Source organism: Schistocerca cancellata, chromosome 3 (genome assembly GCF_023864275.1).
Source record: "Schistocerca cancellata isolate TAMUIC-IGC-003103 chromosome 3, iqSchCanc2.1, whole genome shotgun sequence".
NCBI lineage: Eukaryota > Metazoa > Arthropoda > Insecta > Orthoptera > Acrididae > Schistocerca > Schistocerca cancellata.
The window spans coordinates 670521597-670539055 of NC_064628.1; the positions used below are offsets into that span (position 1 = coordinate 670521597).

The 17459-nt window shown below is 38.3% G+C and overlaps 1 protein-coding gene across 1 annotated transcript in view; it reads left to right on the forward strand.

Moving 5' to 3' along the window:
- LOC126175638 (potassium voltage-gated channel subfamily KQT member 4) overlaps positions 1 to 16259 on the forward strand; it is a 992116-nt gene extending 975857 nt beyond the window's left edge. Inside the window, exon 15 of the mRNA XM_049922528.1 lies at positions 15062 to 16259. The gene's annotated coding sequence lies outside the window, so the exon portion shown is untranslated. The remainder of the gene's footprint in view (positions 1 to 15061) is intronic.
- Positions 16260 to 17459: the final 1200 nt, after the last annotated feature.

Here is a 17459-nt window from a genome sequence, read left to right on the forward strand (position 1 = left end):
TTCATATCAGCAAGATCTCTGCTACAGAGTGAAAATTTCATTCTGGAAACATCCCTCAGGCTGTGGCTAAGCCATGTTTCTGCAATATCCTTTCTTTTGGAAGTGCTGGTTCTGTAACCTCTGCAGGAGAGCTTCTGTAAAGTTTGTAAGGTAGAAGACGAGGTCCTGGTGGAATTAAAGCTGTGAGGATGGGTCATGAGTCATGGTTTCATAGCTCAGATGGTGGAGCACTTGCCCACAAAAGGCAAAAGTCCCAAGTTTGAGTCTTGGATCAGCACACAGTTTTAATCTCCCAGGAAGCGTCTTATCAGTGCACACTCTGCTGCAGAGTGAAAATTTCATTCTAGAAACATCCCCAGGCTGTGGCTAAGCCATATCTGCACAATATCCTTTCTCCTGAGAGTGCTAGTTCTGCAAGGTCTACAAGAGAGTTTTTGTGAAGTGTGGAAAGTAGGAGATGAGGTATTGGTGGAATTAAAGCAGTGAAGACGAGTTGTGAGTCATGCTTGGGTAGCTCAGATGGTAGAGCACTTGCCCGCAAAAGGCAAAGCTCCTGAGTTCAAATCTCAGTTTGACACAGTTTTGACCTGCCAGGAAGTTTCAAGGTGGAACTACACCCATTACTTTGAGGACATGCAGCTCTACTGTAAGGTTAAATGATGATGGTATCCTCTTGAGTAAAATATTCCAGAGGTAAAATAGTTCCTCATTCAGATCTCCGTGTCGGGATAGCTCAGGAGGATGTCATCATAAGGAAAAACAAAACAGGCATTTTGCAGAATGTGGAATGTAAGATCCCTTAATCTGGTAGCTGGGTTAGAAAATTTAACAAGAGAAATGACTAGGTGGAAATTAAATATAGTAGGGATTAGTGAATTTTGGTGACAGGGTGAATAACAAGAGAAATGACTAGGTTGAAATTAAATATAGTAGGATTAGTGAATTTTGGTGACAGGGTTAATAAGACTTCTTGGCAGGTGAGTACACAGTTATAAATACAGAATCAAATAGGGGTAATGCAAAACTGATTCTGATAATGAATAACAAAATAGGAAAGTGGGGCAGCTACTATGACAGAATAGTGAATGCGCAACTGTAGCCAAGACAGATACAAAGCCAACAGCCGCCACCAGCCAACAGCCAGCAGTTTATATGCCAGCTGGGCCTGCAGATGAAGAAGGGAATGAAAGAACGTACAATGAGATAAAAAAAATATATTCAGATAGCTAAGGGAGAGGATCGCATCCCCCCGTGAACCATGGACCTTGCCGTTGGTGGGGAGGCTTGCATGTCTCAGCGATATAGATAGCTGTACTGTAGGTGCAACCACAGCGAAGGGGTATCTGTTGAGAGGCCAGACAAATGTGTGGTTCCTGAAGAGGGGCAGCAGCCTTTTCAGTAGTTGCAGGGACAACAGTCTGGATGATTGACTGATCTGGCCTTGTAACATTAACAAAAATGGCCTTGCTTCACTACTACTGCGAACATTTAAAACCAAGGGGAACCTACAGCCGTAATTTTTCCTGAGGGCATCCAGCTTTACTGTACGGTTAAATGATGATGGCGTACTCTTGGTTAAAATCTTCTGGAGGTAAAATAGTCCCCCATTCGCATCTCTGGGTGGGGACTACTCAGGAGGACATTGTTATGAGGAGAAAGAAAACTGGCGTTCTATGGATTGGAGTGTGGAATGTCAGATCCCTTAATCGGCCTGGTAGGTTAGAAAATTTAAAATGGGAATTGGGTGGGTTAAAGCTAGATATAATGGGGATTAGTGAAGTTCTGTGGTGGGAGGAACAAGACTTCTGGTCAAGTGAATACAGTGTTATAAATAAAAAATCAAATAAGGGTAATGCAAGAGTAGGTTTAATAATGAATGAAAAATTATGAGCACAGGTAAGCTACTATAAGCAGCATAGTGAATGGATTATTGTAGCCAAAATGGACATGAAGCCCACATCTACCACAGTAGTACAAGTTTATATGCCAACTAACTCCGCAGATGAAGAGACTGAACAAATGTATGATGCTATTAAAGAAATTACTCAGATAGTTAAGGGAAATGAAAATTTGATAGTAATGGGGGACTGGAATTCAATAGTAGGGAAAGGAAGAGAAGAAAAAGTAGTAGGTGAATATGGAATGGGGATAAGGAATGAAAGAGGAAGCCGCCTGGTAGAATTTTGCACAGAGCATAAATTAATCATAGCTAACACTTAGTCCAAGAATCATGAAAGAAGTTTGTATACATGGAAGAGGCATGGAGGTACTGGAAGGTTTAAGTTAGATTATATAATGGTAATACAGGTTTAGGAACCAGGTTTTAAATTGTAAGACAATTCCAGGGGTAGATGTGGACTCTGGACCCAATTTATTGGTTATGAACAATAGATTAAAACTGAAGAAACTGCAAAAATGTAGGAAATTAAGGAGATTGGACCTGGATAAACTGAAAGAACCAGAGGTTGTAGAGAGTTTCAGAGAAAGCATTAGGGAACGATTGACAAATACAGGGGAAATAAATACATTAGAACGAGAATGGGTAGCTTAAGGATATGAAATAGTGAAGGCCACAGAGGATCAAGTAGGTAAAAAAAAAGGAAGGCTAGTAGAAATCCTTGGGTAAAAGAAGAGATATTGAATTTAATAGATGAAAGGAGAAAACATAAACATGCAGTAAATGAAGCAGGGAAAAGGAATGCAAACATCTAAGAAATGGGATTGACAGGAAGTGCAAAATCACTACGCAATGATGGCTAGAGGACAAATGTATGGTGGTACAGGCATATATCACTAGAGCTAAGATAGATACAGCCTACAGGAAAGTTAAAAAGACCTTTGGAGAAAAGAGGACCACCTGTATGAATATCAAGAGCTCAGATGGAAAACCAGTCCTAAGCAAAGTCAGGAAAGAAGAAAGATGGAAGGAGTGTAGAGGGTCTATACAAGGGCGATGTACTTGAGGGAAATATTATGGAAATGGAAGAGGACGTAGATGAAGATGAAATGGGAGATATGATACAGTGTGAAGAGTTTGACAGAGCACTGACAGACCTAAGTAAAAAAAAAGGCCCACGGAATAGACAACATTCCATTAGAGCTGTTGATAGCCTTGGGACAACCAACCATGATCAAACTCTTCCATCTGATGGGCAAGATGTATGAGACACACAAAATACCCTGAGACTTTAAGAAGAATATAATAGTTACAATTACAAAGGAAGCAGGTGTCAACAGGTGTGAAAATTACTAAACTACCAGTTTAATAAGTCATGGCTTCAAAAAACTAACACGAATTCTTTACAGACAAATGGAAAACAGGTAGAAGCTGAACTCGGGGAGGATCCATTTGGATTCCGTAGAAATGTGGAACACACAAGGCAATACTGACCATACTACTTATCTTACAATATAGATTAAGGAAAGGCAAACGTTTGTTTCTAGCATTTGTAGACTTGGAGAAAGCTTTTGACAATATTGACTGGAATACTCTCTTTAAAATTCTGACGGTGGCAGAGGTAAAATACAGGGAGCGAAATGCTATTGACAATTTATACAGAAACAAGACAACAGTTATAAGTGTAGATGGGCACGATACGGAATCAGTGGTTGAGAAGGGAGTGAGACAGGGTTGTAGCCTATCCCTGATGTTATTCAGTCTATATATTGAGCAAACAGTAAAGGAAGTAAAAGAAAAATTTGGTGCAGGAATTAAAATCCACGGAGAAGAAATAAAAACTTTGAGGTTTGCTGATGACATTGTAACTCTGTCAGAGACAGCAAAGGACCTGGAAGAGCAGTTGAACAGACTGGACACTGGACATTGTCTTGAAAGGAGGATATAAGATGAATGTCAACAAAAGCAAAACGAGGATAATGGAATGTAGTCAAATGAAGTCAGGTGATGCTGAGGGGATTAGAGTAGGAAATGAGACACTTAAAGTTGTAGTTGAGTTTTGCTATTTGGGGAGCAAAATAACTGGTGATGGTCGAAGTAGAGAGGACTGGCTATGGCAAGGAAAGCATTTCTGAAGAAGAGAAATTTGTTAACATTGTGTATAGCTTTAAGTGTCAGGAAGTCTTTTCTGAAAGTATTTGAATGGAGTGTAGCCATGTATGGAAGTGAAACGTGGAAGATAAGTAGTTTAGACAAGAAGAGAAAAGAAGCTTTTGAAATGTGGTGCTACAGAAGAATGCCGAAGGTTAGATTGGTAGATCACATAAGTAATGAGGAGGTACTGAATAGAATTGAGGAGAAGAGAAAAATGTGGCACAACCTGACTAAAAGGAGGGACTGATTTGTAGAACACATACTGAGGCATCAAGAAATCACCAATTTAGTGTTTGAGGGTGTCATGGAGGGTAAAAATAGTAGAGGTGGGCCAAGAGATGAATATAATAAGCAGATTCAGAAGGATGTAGGTTGAAGTAGTTACTCAGAGATGAAGAAGCTTTCACAGGATAGAGTAGCATGGAGAGATGCATCAAACCAGTCTCTGGACTGAAGACCACACCAATGACAAAAACAAAAACAACAACAACAACAACAACAAGGGAGAGGAAAACTTAATTGTAATGGTTACTGAAAATCAGTAGTAGCAAGATAAAGACAAAGAAGAATAGTACACTATGGACTGGGGGTTAGGCATGAAAGAGGAAGCTTTCAGGTAGAATTTTGCACAGAAAATAATTTAGTCACCACTAACATTTGGTTCAAGAATCAGAAAGAAGGTTGTGCATATTTAAGTGAGCTGGAGACAATGGAAGGTTTCAGATTTATTATGTAATGGTAAGATAGAGATTTTGGAAGCAGATTTTAAACTGTAAGACATTTCCATGGGCAGATTTAGACTCTGACCATAATTTATCGGTTATGAACTATAGATTAAAACTGAATAATTAAAAAAAATAGGAAAAAGGAGATGGGACCTGGATAAGTTGAAAGAAGCAGAGATTCTTGAGAGTTTCGGAGTGAGCATAAGGTAACAACTGATTGAAGTGGGGAAAAAGAACACAATAGAAGATGAATGGGTAGCTTTGAGACATGAAATAGTCAAGGCAGCAGTTGATCAATGACATAGAATGACAAGGCTTAGAAATAATCCATTTATTTTACAGATGGTATTGAATGTAACTGATAATAGGAAAAGATACATAAATCAAGCAAACGAAACAGTCAAAAGGTAATATAAACATTTACTAAATGAGATTAACAGAAATGACCAGGTGGCTAAACAGGAATGGCTAGAGGACAAATGTAAATCTATAAGCCATATATAACTTGGGTAAAGGTAGATACTGGCTACAGGAACATTAAAGAGGTCTTTTGAGAAGCAAGAAGCTGCTGTTTGTATATCAAGAGTTCAGATGGAAAATCAGTACTTAGCAAAGAAGGGAAATCTGAAAGATGGTAGGAATATATAGAGGGACTATACAAGGGAAATAAACTTGAAGACAAAATTATAGAAAGGGAAGATGAAGTAGATGAAGATGAGATGAGAGATGTGATACTACAAGAAAAATTTGACAGAGCACTGAAAGACCTAAGCAGAAACAAGGCCATGGGAATAAACAACATTTCCTCACAACTGTTGATATCCCTGGAAGAGGTATCTATTCCACCTGGTGTGCAAGATATATGAGACTGATAAAACAACCTCAGACTTCAAGAAGAGTGTAATAATTTCAGTTTCGAAGAATGAGTGCTGGCAGTTGTGAATATCACTGAACTATTGTTTTAATAAGTCATGGTTGCTGAATACTGACGTGAATTATTTACAAAGGAAGGGAAAAACAGGTAGAAGCCAGCCTCACGGAATATCAGTTGGTGTTCTGGAGAAATGTTAACATGTGAGGTAGTACTGACCCTACCACCTATCATAGAAGAAAGGCAAATCTATATTTATAACATTTGTAGATTTAGAGAAAGCTTCAGACATTGATGACTGGAATACATTCTTTGAAATGCTGATGATGGCAGGGTTAAAATACAGGGAGTGAAAGGCTGTGTGCAACTTGACAGAAACCAAGGAACCATACAGAAGTAATGAGAGTCAAAGGTCATGAAACTGATGCAGTGGGAATGAGACAGGGTTGTACCAATGTGGTTCAATCTGTACATTGAGTAAGCAAGAAGAAAAAGAAGAAAAAATTGAAGTTCAGTGAGAAGAAATAGAAATTTTAGGTTTTCTGAAAACATTGTAATCATGAAAGGAATTCACAAATTGCAAATTGTGAACACTATTGTACACCAAGTACACGCAACTTAACCACTTTGCCCATCTCTCCATGACTCATGGATAGACCAAAACTTCCATATGTCCTGTTGTCCATGTCCCATAGTGCTCAATACAAATCGTATGATTCCTGCACATGGAGACATACTGTTTTTGTTCATCAGATTGCCTTGCTTTGGTGTGATAAACAGTAGGGCAGTGTCTGTATTTTATGTTATGTGTATGGTTCACAATGTTCCATTGGACATACATGCATATGTGATGGAACAGATACTGCTGACAATTGACAGTCGTATTATATTATGAAATGTATTTGCAAATTGTGAATACAATTGTACACAGGTTCTGTGATTTACAAGTAACATATGAAATATTAGCAACATATGAAAATTTCTACCTGACCAGGGCTCAAACCCAGATTTCCTGCTTGTGCAAGCCCTTACCTTAACCATTTTGGCTATCTGTGCACAACTCATGGCTGGACCCCAACTTCTGTATGTCCTAGTGCCTATGTCCCATAGTGCTTGCGTACAAATCATATGATTACCACACACAGAGAGAAATTGGTTTTGCTCATCCGATTGCCTTGGCATGAAATACAGTTGGGCAGTGTCTGTATTTTACAGTGTCTGTATAGTTCAGTGCAATGTTCCTTCCAACAGCAGTCAATCATTAACAGTGGCTGTTCTTCGGACATGCATGCTTGTCTGAAGGAACATTGCATTGAACTGTACAGGCACTATAAAATACAGATACTGCTCTACCACACTGTAATTCTGACAGAGGCAGCAAAGGACTTTGAAGTGCAGTTGAATGGAATGAAGACTGAAGAGCATCTTGAAAGGAGGATATTAGATGAACATTAACAAAAGTAAAACAATGATAATGGGATGTAGATGAATTAAATCAGGTAGTGCTGAAGGGATTAGATTATGACGTGAGACATTAAAAGCAGTAGATGAGTTTTGCAGTTTGGGCAGTAAAATAACATGATGGCTGCAGTAGAGAGGATACAACATGTAGATTAGCAATGACAAGAGATGTTTTTCTGAAGAAGAGAAATTTGTTAACACAGAATATAAATTAAAGCGCTGAAAAATCTATTCTAAAAGCTTTCATCTGAGTGTAGCCTTTGTACAGAAGTGGATAGTGAATAATAAGTAGTTGATACAAGACGAGAATAGAAGCTTTTGAAATGTGCTGCTACAGAAGAGTGCTGAAAATTAGATTAGTAGCTTGTGTAACTAATGAGGAAATACTGAATAGAATTGGGGAGAAAATAAATCTGTGGCATAACTTGACTGAAAGCAGGGATCGGGTGACAGGAAACTCTCTGAGATATCAAGAAATCACAAATTTAGTACTGGAGAGAAGTGTGGTGGGGAAGTTCATAGAGGGAGACTGAGAGATGAGTACACTAAGCAGGTTTCAAAGGATGTATGTTACAGTAGATATTCAGAGATGAAGGGGCTTGCACAGTATAAAGTAGCATGGACATTGGACAACTGTGTGAAACCAGTCTTCAGACTGAAGACCACAACAATAATAGCTACAAACAGGCCTGACCTTAACAACAACATCAGTATGAAGACTGGGATTAATGATTTTGATGTCATTATAATGATAATTGTTACTTACAAGTTCACAAATTCATCAGGAATGATAGGAGAATTTTTATGCTGAACAGAGGAGGTAAGCAGTTGTTAGCAACCTATGTAGGCAGTGAATTGACATCATTTAGTTCAAATATGAAAAACATAGAGAAATTACGGGCAATGTGTAAACTGATTGTAAATCACTCTCTGGAGAAGTATGTGCCATGTAATTGTATTAAATATAGAAAGACCTTCCAGCATTTAATAACAATGTTCACAAAATACTGAGGAAGCAAGGATTTTTGTAAGCTTGGCTTTAAAAATGATGCAAAAATGTTGAAAGGCAAAACTTAGTAGAAGTCCATATATCTGTAATAAGACTGATGTGCACTGTTAGTGAAAGGTCATGCCAAGAAACCAAGAAAGTTCTGCTCTTGCATAAAAACTCTAAGTGGGTCAAAGATTTTCATCCATTCATGTGTTGACCAATATGGTGTGGCAGTAGGAAACAGCAAAAGGAAAGCTGGAGTTTTTAATTTTTTGTTTAAAAAATCATTGATACAGGAGGATCATATAAGCACATCATCATTTGACCATGGTACAGATACCCATGTGGATGACAGAAATAGGCATAATTGGAACTGAGAAGTCACTAAAAGAGTTTCAAGTAAGTCATCAGGTTCAGTTATTCTAAGTCAAATATAATAAATTTGCTTGAGACAGAAAGGCTTATGCTCAAAGATGAACACAGATTTAGAAATAATTGCTCATGTGAATCTCAGCTTGTCTTTTTCTTACACAGTATCCTGCAAACCGTAGATGACAGGCAACATACAGACTCCACATGCCTAGATTTCCAGAAGTGCTTGACCCAGTGCCCCACTGAAGACTGTTAATGAAGGTCAAAGCACATGGAACAGGTTACCAGATAAATGAGTGCCTCAAATATTTCTTAAGTAAAAGAAACAATTACATTGACCTGGATAACAAGTATTTGTTGGAGACAATGCTCATGTTAGGAGTGTTCCAGGGAAGTGTGGCTGTGTGAGCAGCAATCTGAGTATTTGCTGATAAAGCTCTAGTGTACAGGGAAGTATCATCATCATGTGACTATAGGAACATGCAGAATGATTTAACAGAATTTCTATTTGGTGTGATGAATAGCAGCTTGCTTCAAATGTAGAAAAATGTAAGTTAATGCAGATGAGTTGGAGAAGCTGTCCTGAAATGTTGGAGTAGGTGTTTGCTGCTTGATGTAGTCATGTCAATTAAATACCTAGGCATATTTTATAAAGTTATATGAAATATAACAAGCATGCAAGGTCAGTAGTAGGGAAGATGAATGGTTGACTTTGGTTTATTGGAAGAATTTTAAGGAAGTGTAGTTCATCTATAAAGGAGGTCACATATAGAACTCTTGTTCAGCCAGTTCTTGCATGCTGCTTAAATGTTTGAGATTACCACCAGCTCATAGTAGAAGGAGGTACTGAATCAATTTACACAAATGCTGCTAGATTAGTTACCTGCATGTTCAACCAACAAGTATGTATTATGGAGATACTTCGTGAAATGAACTCGAATGAGAATCCTTTTTTTAAACACTATTGAGAAAATTTAGAGAACTGGCATTTGGAACTGACTGCAGAATGATTCTACTGGGGGCACTGATGTACATTTCATGGTAGGACCACAAAGACAAGATGAGATGCATTGGGGCTTTATGGAGGCATGTAGGCAATCATTTTTCTCTCATTTCATTTGTGAGTGAAACAGGGAAGGCAATGACTAGTAGTGGTGTAAGGTATCCTCCACCATGCACCATGTGATGGCTTGTGTTGTATGGATTTATATGTAGTTATAGATATAAGTAAAGGAGGTGGCAACTTTGAACCATGGGAGGGTACTGGGAAAATGCAGTCAGTTTACAAAGGAGTTTGCTCTCAAAGCCCTTGTGCTACCCACCATAAAAGAGTGTGAAAAAAATATCAGATAGATCTAACAGGGGATATTGAACACATTAAAAGAAAGGCATCATGAATGGTATCAAGGTTCTTTAACACATGGAAAATCACAAAATGCTGAGAAACACTTGCAGATGGACACCAACTATCCTGTGAATTCCAACATATAAAGCTCCAAGAACTAGTATTAATTGACTTATCTAGAACTGTACTACAGCATCTTATATATCACTCCCATAGGGACTACGAATACAAGATTACTCTAATCACCACATGTACAGGGTCATATAAGAAGTAGTCTTCACATTCTCCATATATGAGTGTAAGGGGAAGAAATCCTGTTAATGGTATAATGGAAATACTCTCTGCCGTTTGCTTGATAGTCATTGCCATAGTATAGGTTTCAATATAGACGCAAATAAAGAAGAAGCTGGAGATATGTAGTCTAAAGCTAGCAGACAACGTTTCTGAGTATCTTGCCTTACAAGGGAAAGTTGACAACTCTCCAAAATAGACTTATTTGTAGTTTCTGCTTATAACAGACATCAAAGTTACATAGAAGTATTAACAATTTTCATGAACCCACACACAGGAGAGTTGCCTATACTGTACTGGCTCCTAACTTTTACCACTACTACAAAATTCTTACTGCAGTATCTGATATTCAGTGAGAGCAGTGTAAACTACACACTTTTGGATCTTGTTGTCTGCTATGAGTGTGATTGTTTTGTAGTTTTCATTTGACTTTTGTGTATGTGGTGAAGAGAATTACAATGATTTATTCATGAGCAGATATACATGACACAATCCTAGTTTCCTGACAGTCATGAACCTGTATTCATTTTGGTTCATTTGTAGGAAAATGACAAAGAAAGTATGATATGTTGCCTGTAATGTATTACTTACTCCAAGTTCCCAATATAGCACTGGTACTACGAAAGAAACTTGTTCATAAAGGAAGTTTTAAAACATTCACTTAGCGTTGTTAGTGCAATCTAATGTTTAGAAATGATGTGGTGAATTTTCTAATGAGTTCTTTATTATAAGTTATTAATTAAATAATTATTTTGTATTAGAGTATGATAACAGAAACGTACAGATGAATTACATTCAGATGTAATACTATGTTGAAAGGGGGATCATGGGTTAAATGAATGTGCACATGTATAAATCACATAGGATGTATGAAAACCTGCCTTCTGCATTGCAGAATGAAATGGATTGCCCCTTAATTTCAGTGGAGAAGAAGCCATGGCAGCAAAAAAATGGGCTGGAAGTGTCCATCCAAGAAATATCACTGGATCTGAGGGAAATTATGAAAGCTCCATCATTAACTTCAAGGGCTAGCCAAAGAGGCTGTGACCTGCTGAGCATCCCACGCAAAATGAAAGCTAACCAAAACAAAGGAAAAGAAATCTAGAACTACAACTGCTCCTGTGAAAAGGAAGTGTTTTGAAAACTCATCAGGGAAGCCACCACAGAAACTCATTCATAGAACAGAGGAAAAATATTGTGAGTTGTGTGAGGAAGATCAGATGGAAGAAATGATAAAATGCATGACATGCAAAATGTAGATTTTTGCAAAGTGTACAGGGGTGGGGAAAAGATTGTGGAAATTGTATTGAAATACCTGCAAATACTGATGTAAGGACTAAAACATGGGAATTTCTTAGATTTAGACTGATTATCGAAAGTAGTTGCCTGAGCTGATGGAGTTGGTGCAGGATAGGGAAGGATGCAAGGATGGGGTAGGCAGGACAGAGACAGGTCTTTGGACAGATGACTTCCTGGCCACACAACTGGATGAAAAGAGTGCAGAGGGTCCAACAAAAAGAGACTGGGAAGAGGAAGAGGGGAGAACCTGATGGGGAAGAAAGGGAGAGGGGAAAGGGGAAGTGGAGAAAGCAGAGAAAGGTGAAGATGAACAGGGAAAAAGGGAGGGGAGAGAAAGAAGGGAGCAGGGCTGAAAAGGGGGAGAGGGGAGGGGGTGATAGAAGATTCCCACATGGCAGAGGGGGGAGGGAGGAAGCAGGACATGCTCTGGACAGAGAAGGAGTGGTGCATACAGAAGAGAGCAGGGAAAAGTTAGAGTGAGGCAGTGGGAACAGGTCAGTGGAGGTCTATCCTCCATAACCTCAGTACCTATTCCCAAACCACTTCACTGGTCCTTTGTGTAGACAAAGGCTTTACCACAGTGGTTATGAATTGTAGTGACTATGTGGCTGTGGGTCTCTGCCAAGTTTCCAACAGTTCTGTGTATAAACCTTACTACGATAATCCCATCCCAGAAGCCCAACATGATCTCAAGCAGCTTCTCAAGGCATTAGGTCCATCCTAAAACCTGACACCTTAATCCATCTCTCCTCACACCAGCAACCCCCTACACTCTTACCTTTTACCTAATCCTCTGAACTCCACAGACCCAGCCTCAAAGGTCTCCTTACTGATCATCCCCTTTGGGCTGTGTACAATGCTCCCACAGAATGAACCTCTGTCTTGTTGACCAATACCTCAAAACTATTGTCCATAACCTCCCATCCTACATTCAAGACATTGCTCACTTTCTTCACAATCTGTCCCATTACCACCAAACTCCTTGTTGGTCACTATGAATATGACATCCTTGAACACCAGCATCCCCCATGCCCATGGCCTTGTGGTCATGGAACACTCCTTTTTCCATTGTCCTCCTGATATCAAATCCACCACATATTTGCTAATCCTTCTAGCCAGTCACACCCTGACCCACAATTATTTCACTTCTGAAAGCCAAATATAAAAGAAATATTTGGTGCAGCCATGGGTACTTACATGCAACCATCTTGTGCCACCTTATTTATGGGCCATCTGGAGGAATCCTTTCTATCCAGTCAGCACATAAAACCCCTTGTCTGCTTCAGATTCACTGATGATATTTTCATGTTCTGGGCTCATAGCATGGGCAGCCTTTGCTCTTTCCTCCACAACCTCAACACTTATTCACAGATGTGCTTCACCTGGTCCTCTCAATTCATCAAGCCACCTTCCTAGGTGTGGATCTCCACCTCTCAAGCTGCTCCATAAATATGTCTGTCCGTATTGAGCACACCAACCACCAACAGTTCCTCCAGTTTGACAGTTTTCACCCATTCCAAGCCAAAAAGTCTCTTTGTGACAGCCGTGACATCTGTGGACTCTGCATCTGCAGTGGAAAGCAGGAGTCATCAAAATACACTGACAACCTTACCAAAGCCTTTACTGACAGACAATATCCTATCCAGTTAATACATAAACAAGTGTCCCTTGCCATCTGCTCCTCTGATATGAATGAACCTGTTACCCAGCCCCTGACCAGGACTAATTTGGTAACCCAGTATCATCCTGGCTTTGAAAAGCTCAACCAAATCCCCTGCCAGCATTTCGACTATCTTTCATTCTGCCCTGAGATCAGAGATATCCTACCCAAAATACTATCCATGTCCTCTAAAGTAGCTTTCCTGTTGCCCAACTAACCTAAAGAATATGCATGTCTATCCCTTTTCCAGTGCTGCTCCTAATCCTGCAAGCCATGGTTCATACCCTTGCAGTCGGCCAAGGTACGAGACATGTCCCACACACCCACGTATCACTTCCTACTGTAGTCCAGTTATAGGCATTTCCTAACAGATGAAAGTCAGGGCTATGTGTGAAAGTAGCCATGTTATCTATGCTGCAATTACTGTACAGCATTCTATGTGGGCATGACAAATAACCATCTGGTTGCTCACATGAATAGCTACTAGCAAACTGTGGCAAATCACAAACTTGACCGCCCAGTTACTGAACATGCTGCACATCACAACATAAATGACTTCAACAGGTGCTTCACCCATGGGCCCTTCCAGCACAAGTTTCTCTGAACTGTGCTGATAGGAATTGCTCCCAACACATCCTGCTCTCTCACAACCCCTCTGGCCTAAACCCTCGCTAAACTGTTCCTGCTGCCTCACCTTGCCTATAGGCCCAGATCATGTGCTGCCTTCTCCCACCACTCTCCATCTACCCCTCCCGCCATGTAGGCATTTTCCCTACTCCACCCCCTCTCTCACCCCCACCCTTCCCCCCTCTCTCCCCCCCTCTATCACTCTTCTCTCCCCATTTTTCAACCCCACTCCCTTATCTCTCCCTCCCTTTCTCCATTTTCATCTTCACCTTTCTCTCCTTTTTCCCCATCCATTTATTCCCCTTCAGTTTTCTATGCTCCCACTCTCCTTTCCTATATCTCTATTTGTTGCACCTTATGTACTCTTTTCATCTCACCATGCAGTTGCGAAGTCATTTGCCCAAATTCCTGCTCCTTCCCTGCTAGCCTCTCCTTGTGTCCTTCCCTATCCTGTACCCATCTCCATTAGCTCAGGCATCTGCTTTCAATAATTGAATATCAATGAACAGTTTTGTCATGGCCGCAGCAGTGTGCATGCAGGTGTCTGTGTGGTTGTGTGTGTGAATATGCATGCTACTTCTAGAAAAGAGGTAGTACTTGATAGTATGTGTGAACACTGTTTTCTGTTATGTGTCTCTATGCTCCATGCATCGAGCTGCTGTAGGTGAGTGGTTGCGTTTCTCTTATTTTACATAAAATTTGGCAACAGCAGCTTGATGTAGATTTGTAGCAGTTTTATTGTAAATGAAAAGGCTTGTTCTTCACAATTTCCTGTTTTTATTTGCTATTCATCATGGTTAAGAGTATTTCTTTGTTGGTATTTGGTGTATGTCAATTTTTTAAAAGTTTTTTATCTATTTATTTATTTTATCTTATTTAATTTTTTATTGATTTTGTTTGTGAGCTTGGGGGTTGGGGGTTGGATATTGTAGCTGCAAGAGGGAAGGTTAGAGCTTAGCATGCCATCAGTGGTGGAATTATTAGAGATGATACTCTAGCTTGGATAGGACAAGAACAATGGGTAAGCAAGCTGCCCATGTCCTTTTGAAAGGCAAACTTCAGAAAGTCTGAGTCCATGTGGTGGAATGGGAATTAGGATCATGCTCCTCCTGCATATGAATTCAGTACCCACTGCACCATCTTGTTAAGCAGGACAGGGAGAAACGTATACTATGCAAAGAATAGTAATGCACTTTCCTGTAATTCAATTCAAAGTGTGCTTATGTTTGAATAAATACTTTAACGCATGTTACTGGCACTAATTTTATAATGTAGATAGTGTCCTCCTTTATGTTAAGAAACTGTGAAAGTTCAGTTTTTGCATTCCAACATTACTGTAATAAGATTCACTAACTTTCATTGTTGCAGATTCTGGTATAAAGCTGATCAAAGAGACTTTTAATTATTATGAAGAGACAAATGTCCGAAAGACATTGTGGAAGAGACTGCCATTATGTTTCATTTGCAGTGAGTTTTCATGTGTATGTGACAGTTTTAAATGAAGTGAGTGTTTTAAAGACAAAAAGAAATGAAATTACAAAAATCATCTTATTAATGGATTGAGAAAGTGACATTTTCTTTTATTTTACAAAACAACGAATTGTTGATATGGAGAAATTTATTTTTGTTATTCCTTTATTCCTCATCTTCTATGACTGTCATAATCCATGGCTGTTTCAGTGAAGTGAAATAAACTTTTCATGAACTAAGACATGGTTCCTGAAATGACATTATTGAAATAAATATAATAAAAGAAGAATTGTGCTATGTTGAATGAACTGAAATTGAGAGTTTAATGTACTAGTACTTTGGTGCTATCCTCTGAAATCTGTCACAAATGTTTTGTGTTTCATTGTCTTTTGTTGGAAACTGGCATGACACATGCTTTGTAAAAAGAACTCTTCTGTTTGATTTGAAATTTGTGTTCAGAAATTTCTGACTGATATAATTTTGAACAAAGCTTTCTTCCTGATCATGTTAATGATGAAACAATAAGAAACAGTCAGTTCAAACTGAGAAACACCAAGTATTTGTGATAATTTCTAGTTGTACAGTTAACTAGTGTACTATAAAATAATAATTTATTACATTTGATACAACTTAGAACTAGAAATTACATCTGAAAATGTCTGGATAATTCAAAATATTTCACATTTTTTTAGAACTTCTCAGCTGTACAACACCTTAGAACAGAGGCAAACTTCAGAAACTAACTTCATGAACCCAAATAAGTTTGTGAGAAAATTTCATTCATACATATCAGCCTAGAATTCCAATTATTTGAAAAGGTGAACCATTACTTGAAATTGTTTCCAAAAGTGCTTTAATTACAATATTAACATTCCATTTTCTAAAATTATTATTATTGATGTATATTCTGATATGGTGATAATCCATGTGTAAAGAATGTTGACATTCACAATGGGCTGCATCAGTTTGTTTTCATTAATAAAAAATTTAAGCTTTGAAAATGTAGTGCAAAACATTAAGCAATGCTGTAAGAGGTAGCCTTTTATAATTTTAAACAAAACAAAGCTTATTAAGTTCATGACAAAAACTGGGAATAGAGTTATGTTCAAGTTGAAAGGTTCCAAAGCTTTACACACTGTCAGTGTAATGTTATTGCTGGAATTATTATTTTACAATATTAAATTATTTTGAACTGTTGCTTCAGATACTGTTTAGGTAGTTCAGTAATATGCCACTTACAGTTCAATATTTTAAAAATGCTCTCCTTGGAAAATAGCAGTTTTTTTCAGAAATGTACTATCCTGCATCATTGTGTTCCACTGATTCCTTCAAACTTATCTCATTTAAAAGAGCACTGATTAGAGCATTATTGTTTGAAATTGTATTATTCATATGGGGATATTAGATTTTGTTTTAAACAAAGGTGTAAATCACTTGACACACAAAGTTTCTCCACCTTGTTGCTTGGTTGTGTCTGGAACAGTACTTTACCCTATGTGTTGTTTATTGCAGAAAGCCTAATTTAGAGAAAGCCAATGATCACTTAAAACAAACATGCAGCTTTTAAATTTTGTTTCGTCTAATGTGATTTTTAATATAAACATTCCAGTTGTTTCTGTATGTGTAGCCATTAGATATTGTATCACTGGGCTAACAGACTTTGTTTAATTTCTTTATCAGTTGAAAGATAAACCTCAGCTGTAGAGTACTTTTAGACAAACTACGTATCAAATGTCACCTTTTAATAATTAACATGTGTCATGTGATCCCAGCTGTTGGATCCATCATGAAATCAGAAAGATTTATAAGTAAAGGACACCTAACAATAAATATTTTTACTGTTGCTAGTGGTAGTAAAAAAAAATGATACTGGTTTTTGCTAATGAGTTTAATATGTACAAAACTGTGAAGAATCCCCTCGATTGCATGGAGATGAACAAGAAACAGACACAGATTTATTTGTTCCAGTAAGATAAAAATGTTTAATTTTTTGGAAACAAATGTCAAAATCATCTCCATTATCATTAATTATTTCTTGTTATTTAGGTGCCATGAATTACGTTACCTTGTTTTCTTGCACTGAGGGAACTAATATAGCATATGTGTTTGTGATGATATCTGTTCATAAAATTTCTGGATTCCTTTTGTATAGTTCATTTCTGAACAGGCAGATTGGCATCAAGTATCTGTCTGTGCATCTCTATACAGATAGGTGTGGGCCATTGGCTGTTCAGTACAGCATCTCGAATCAAAACACCATTCAGCCATCTAAATTTGCAATTGTTATTTTACTCAG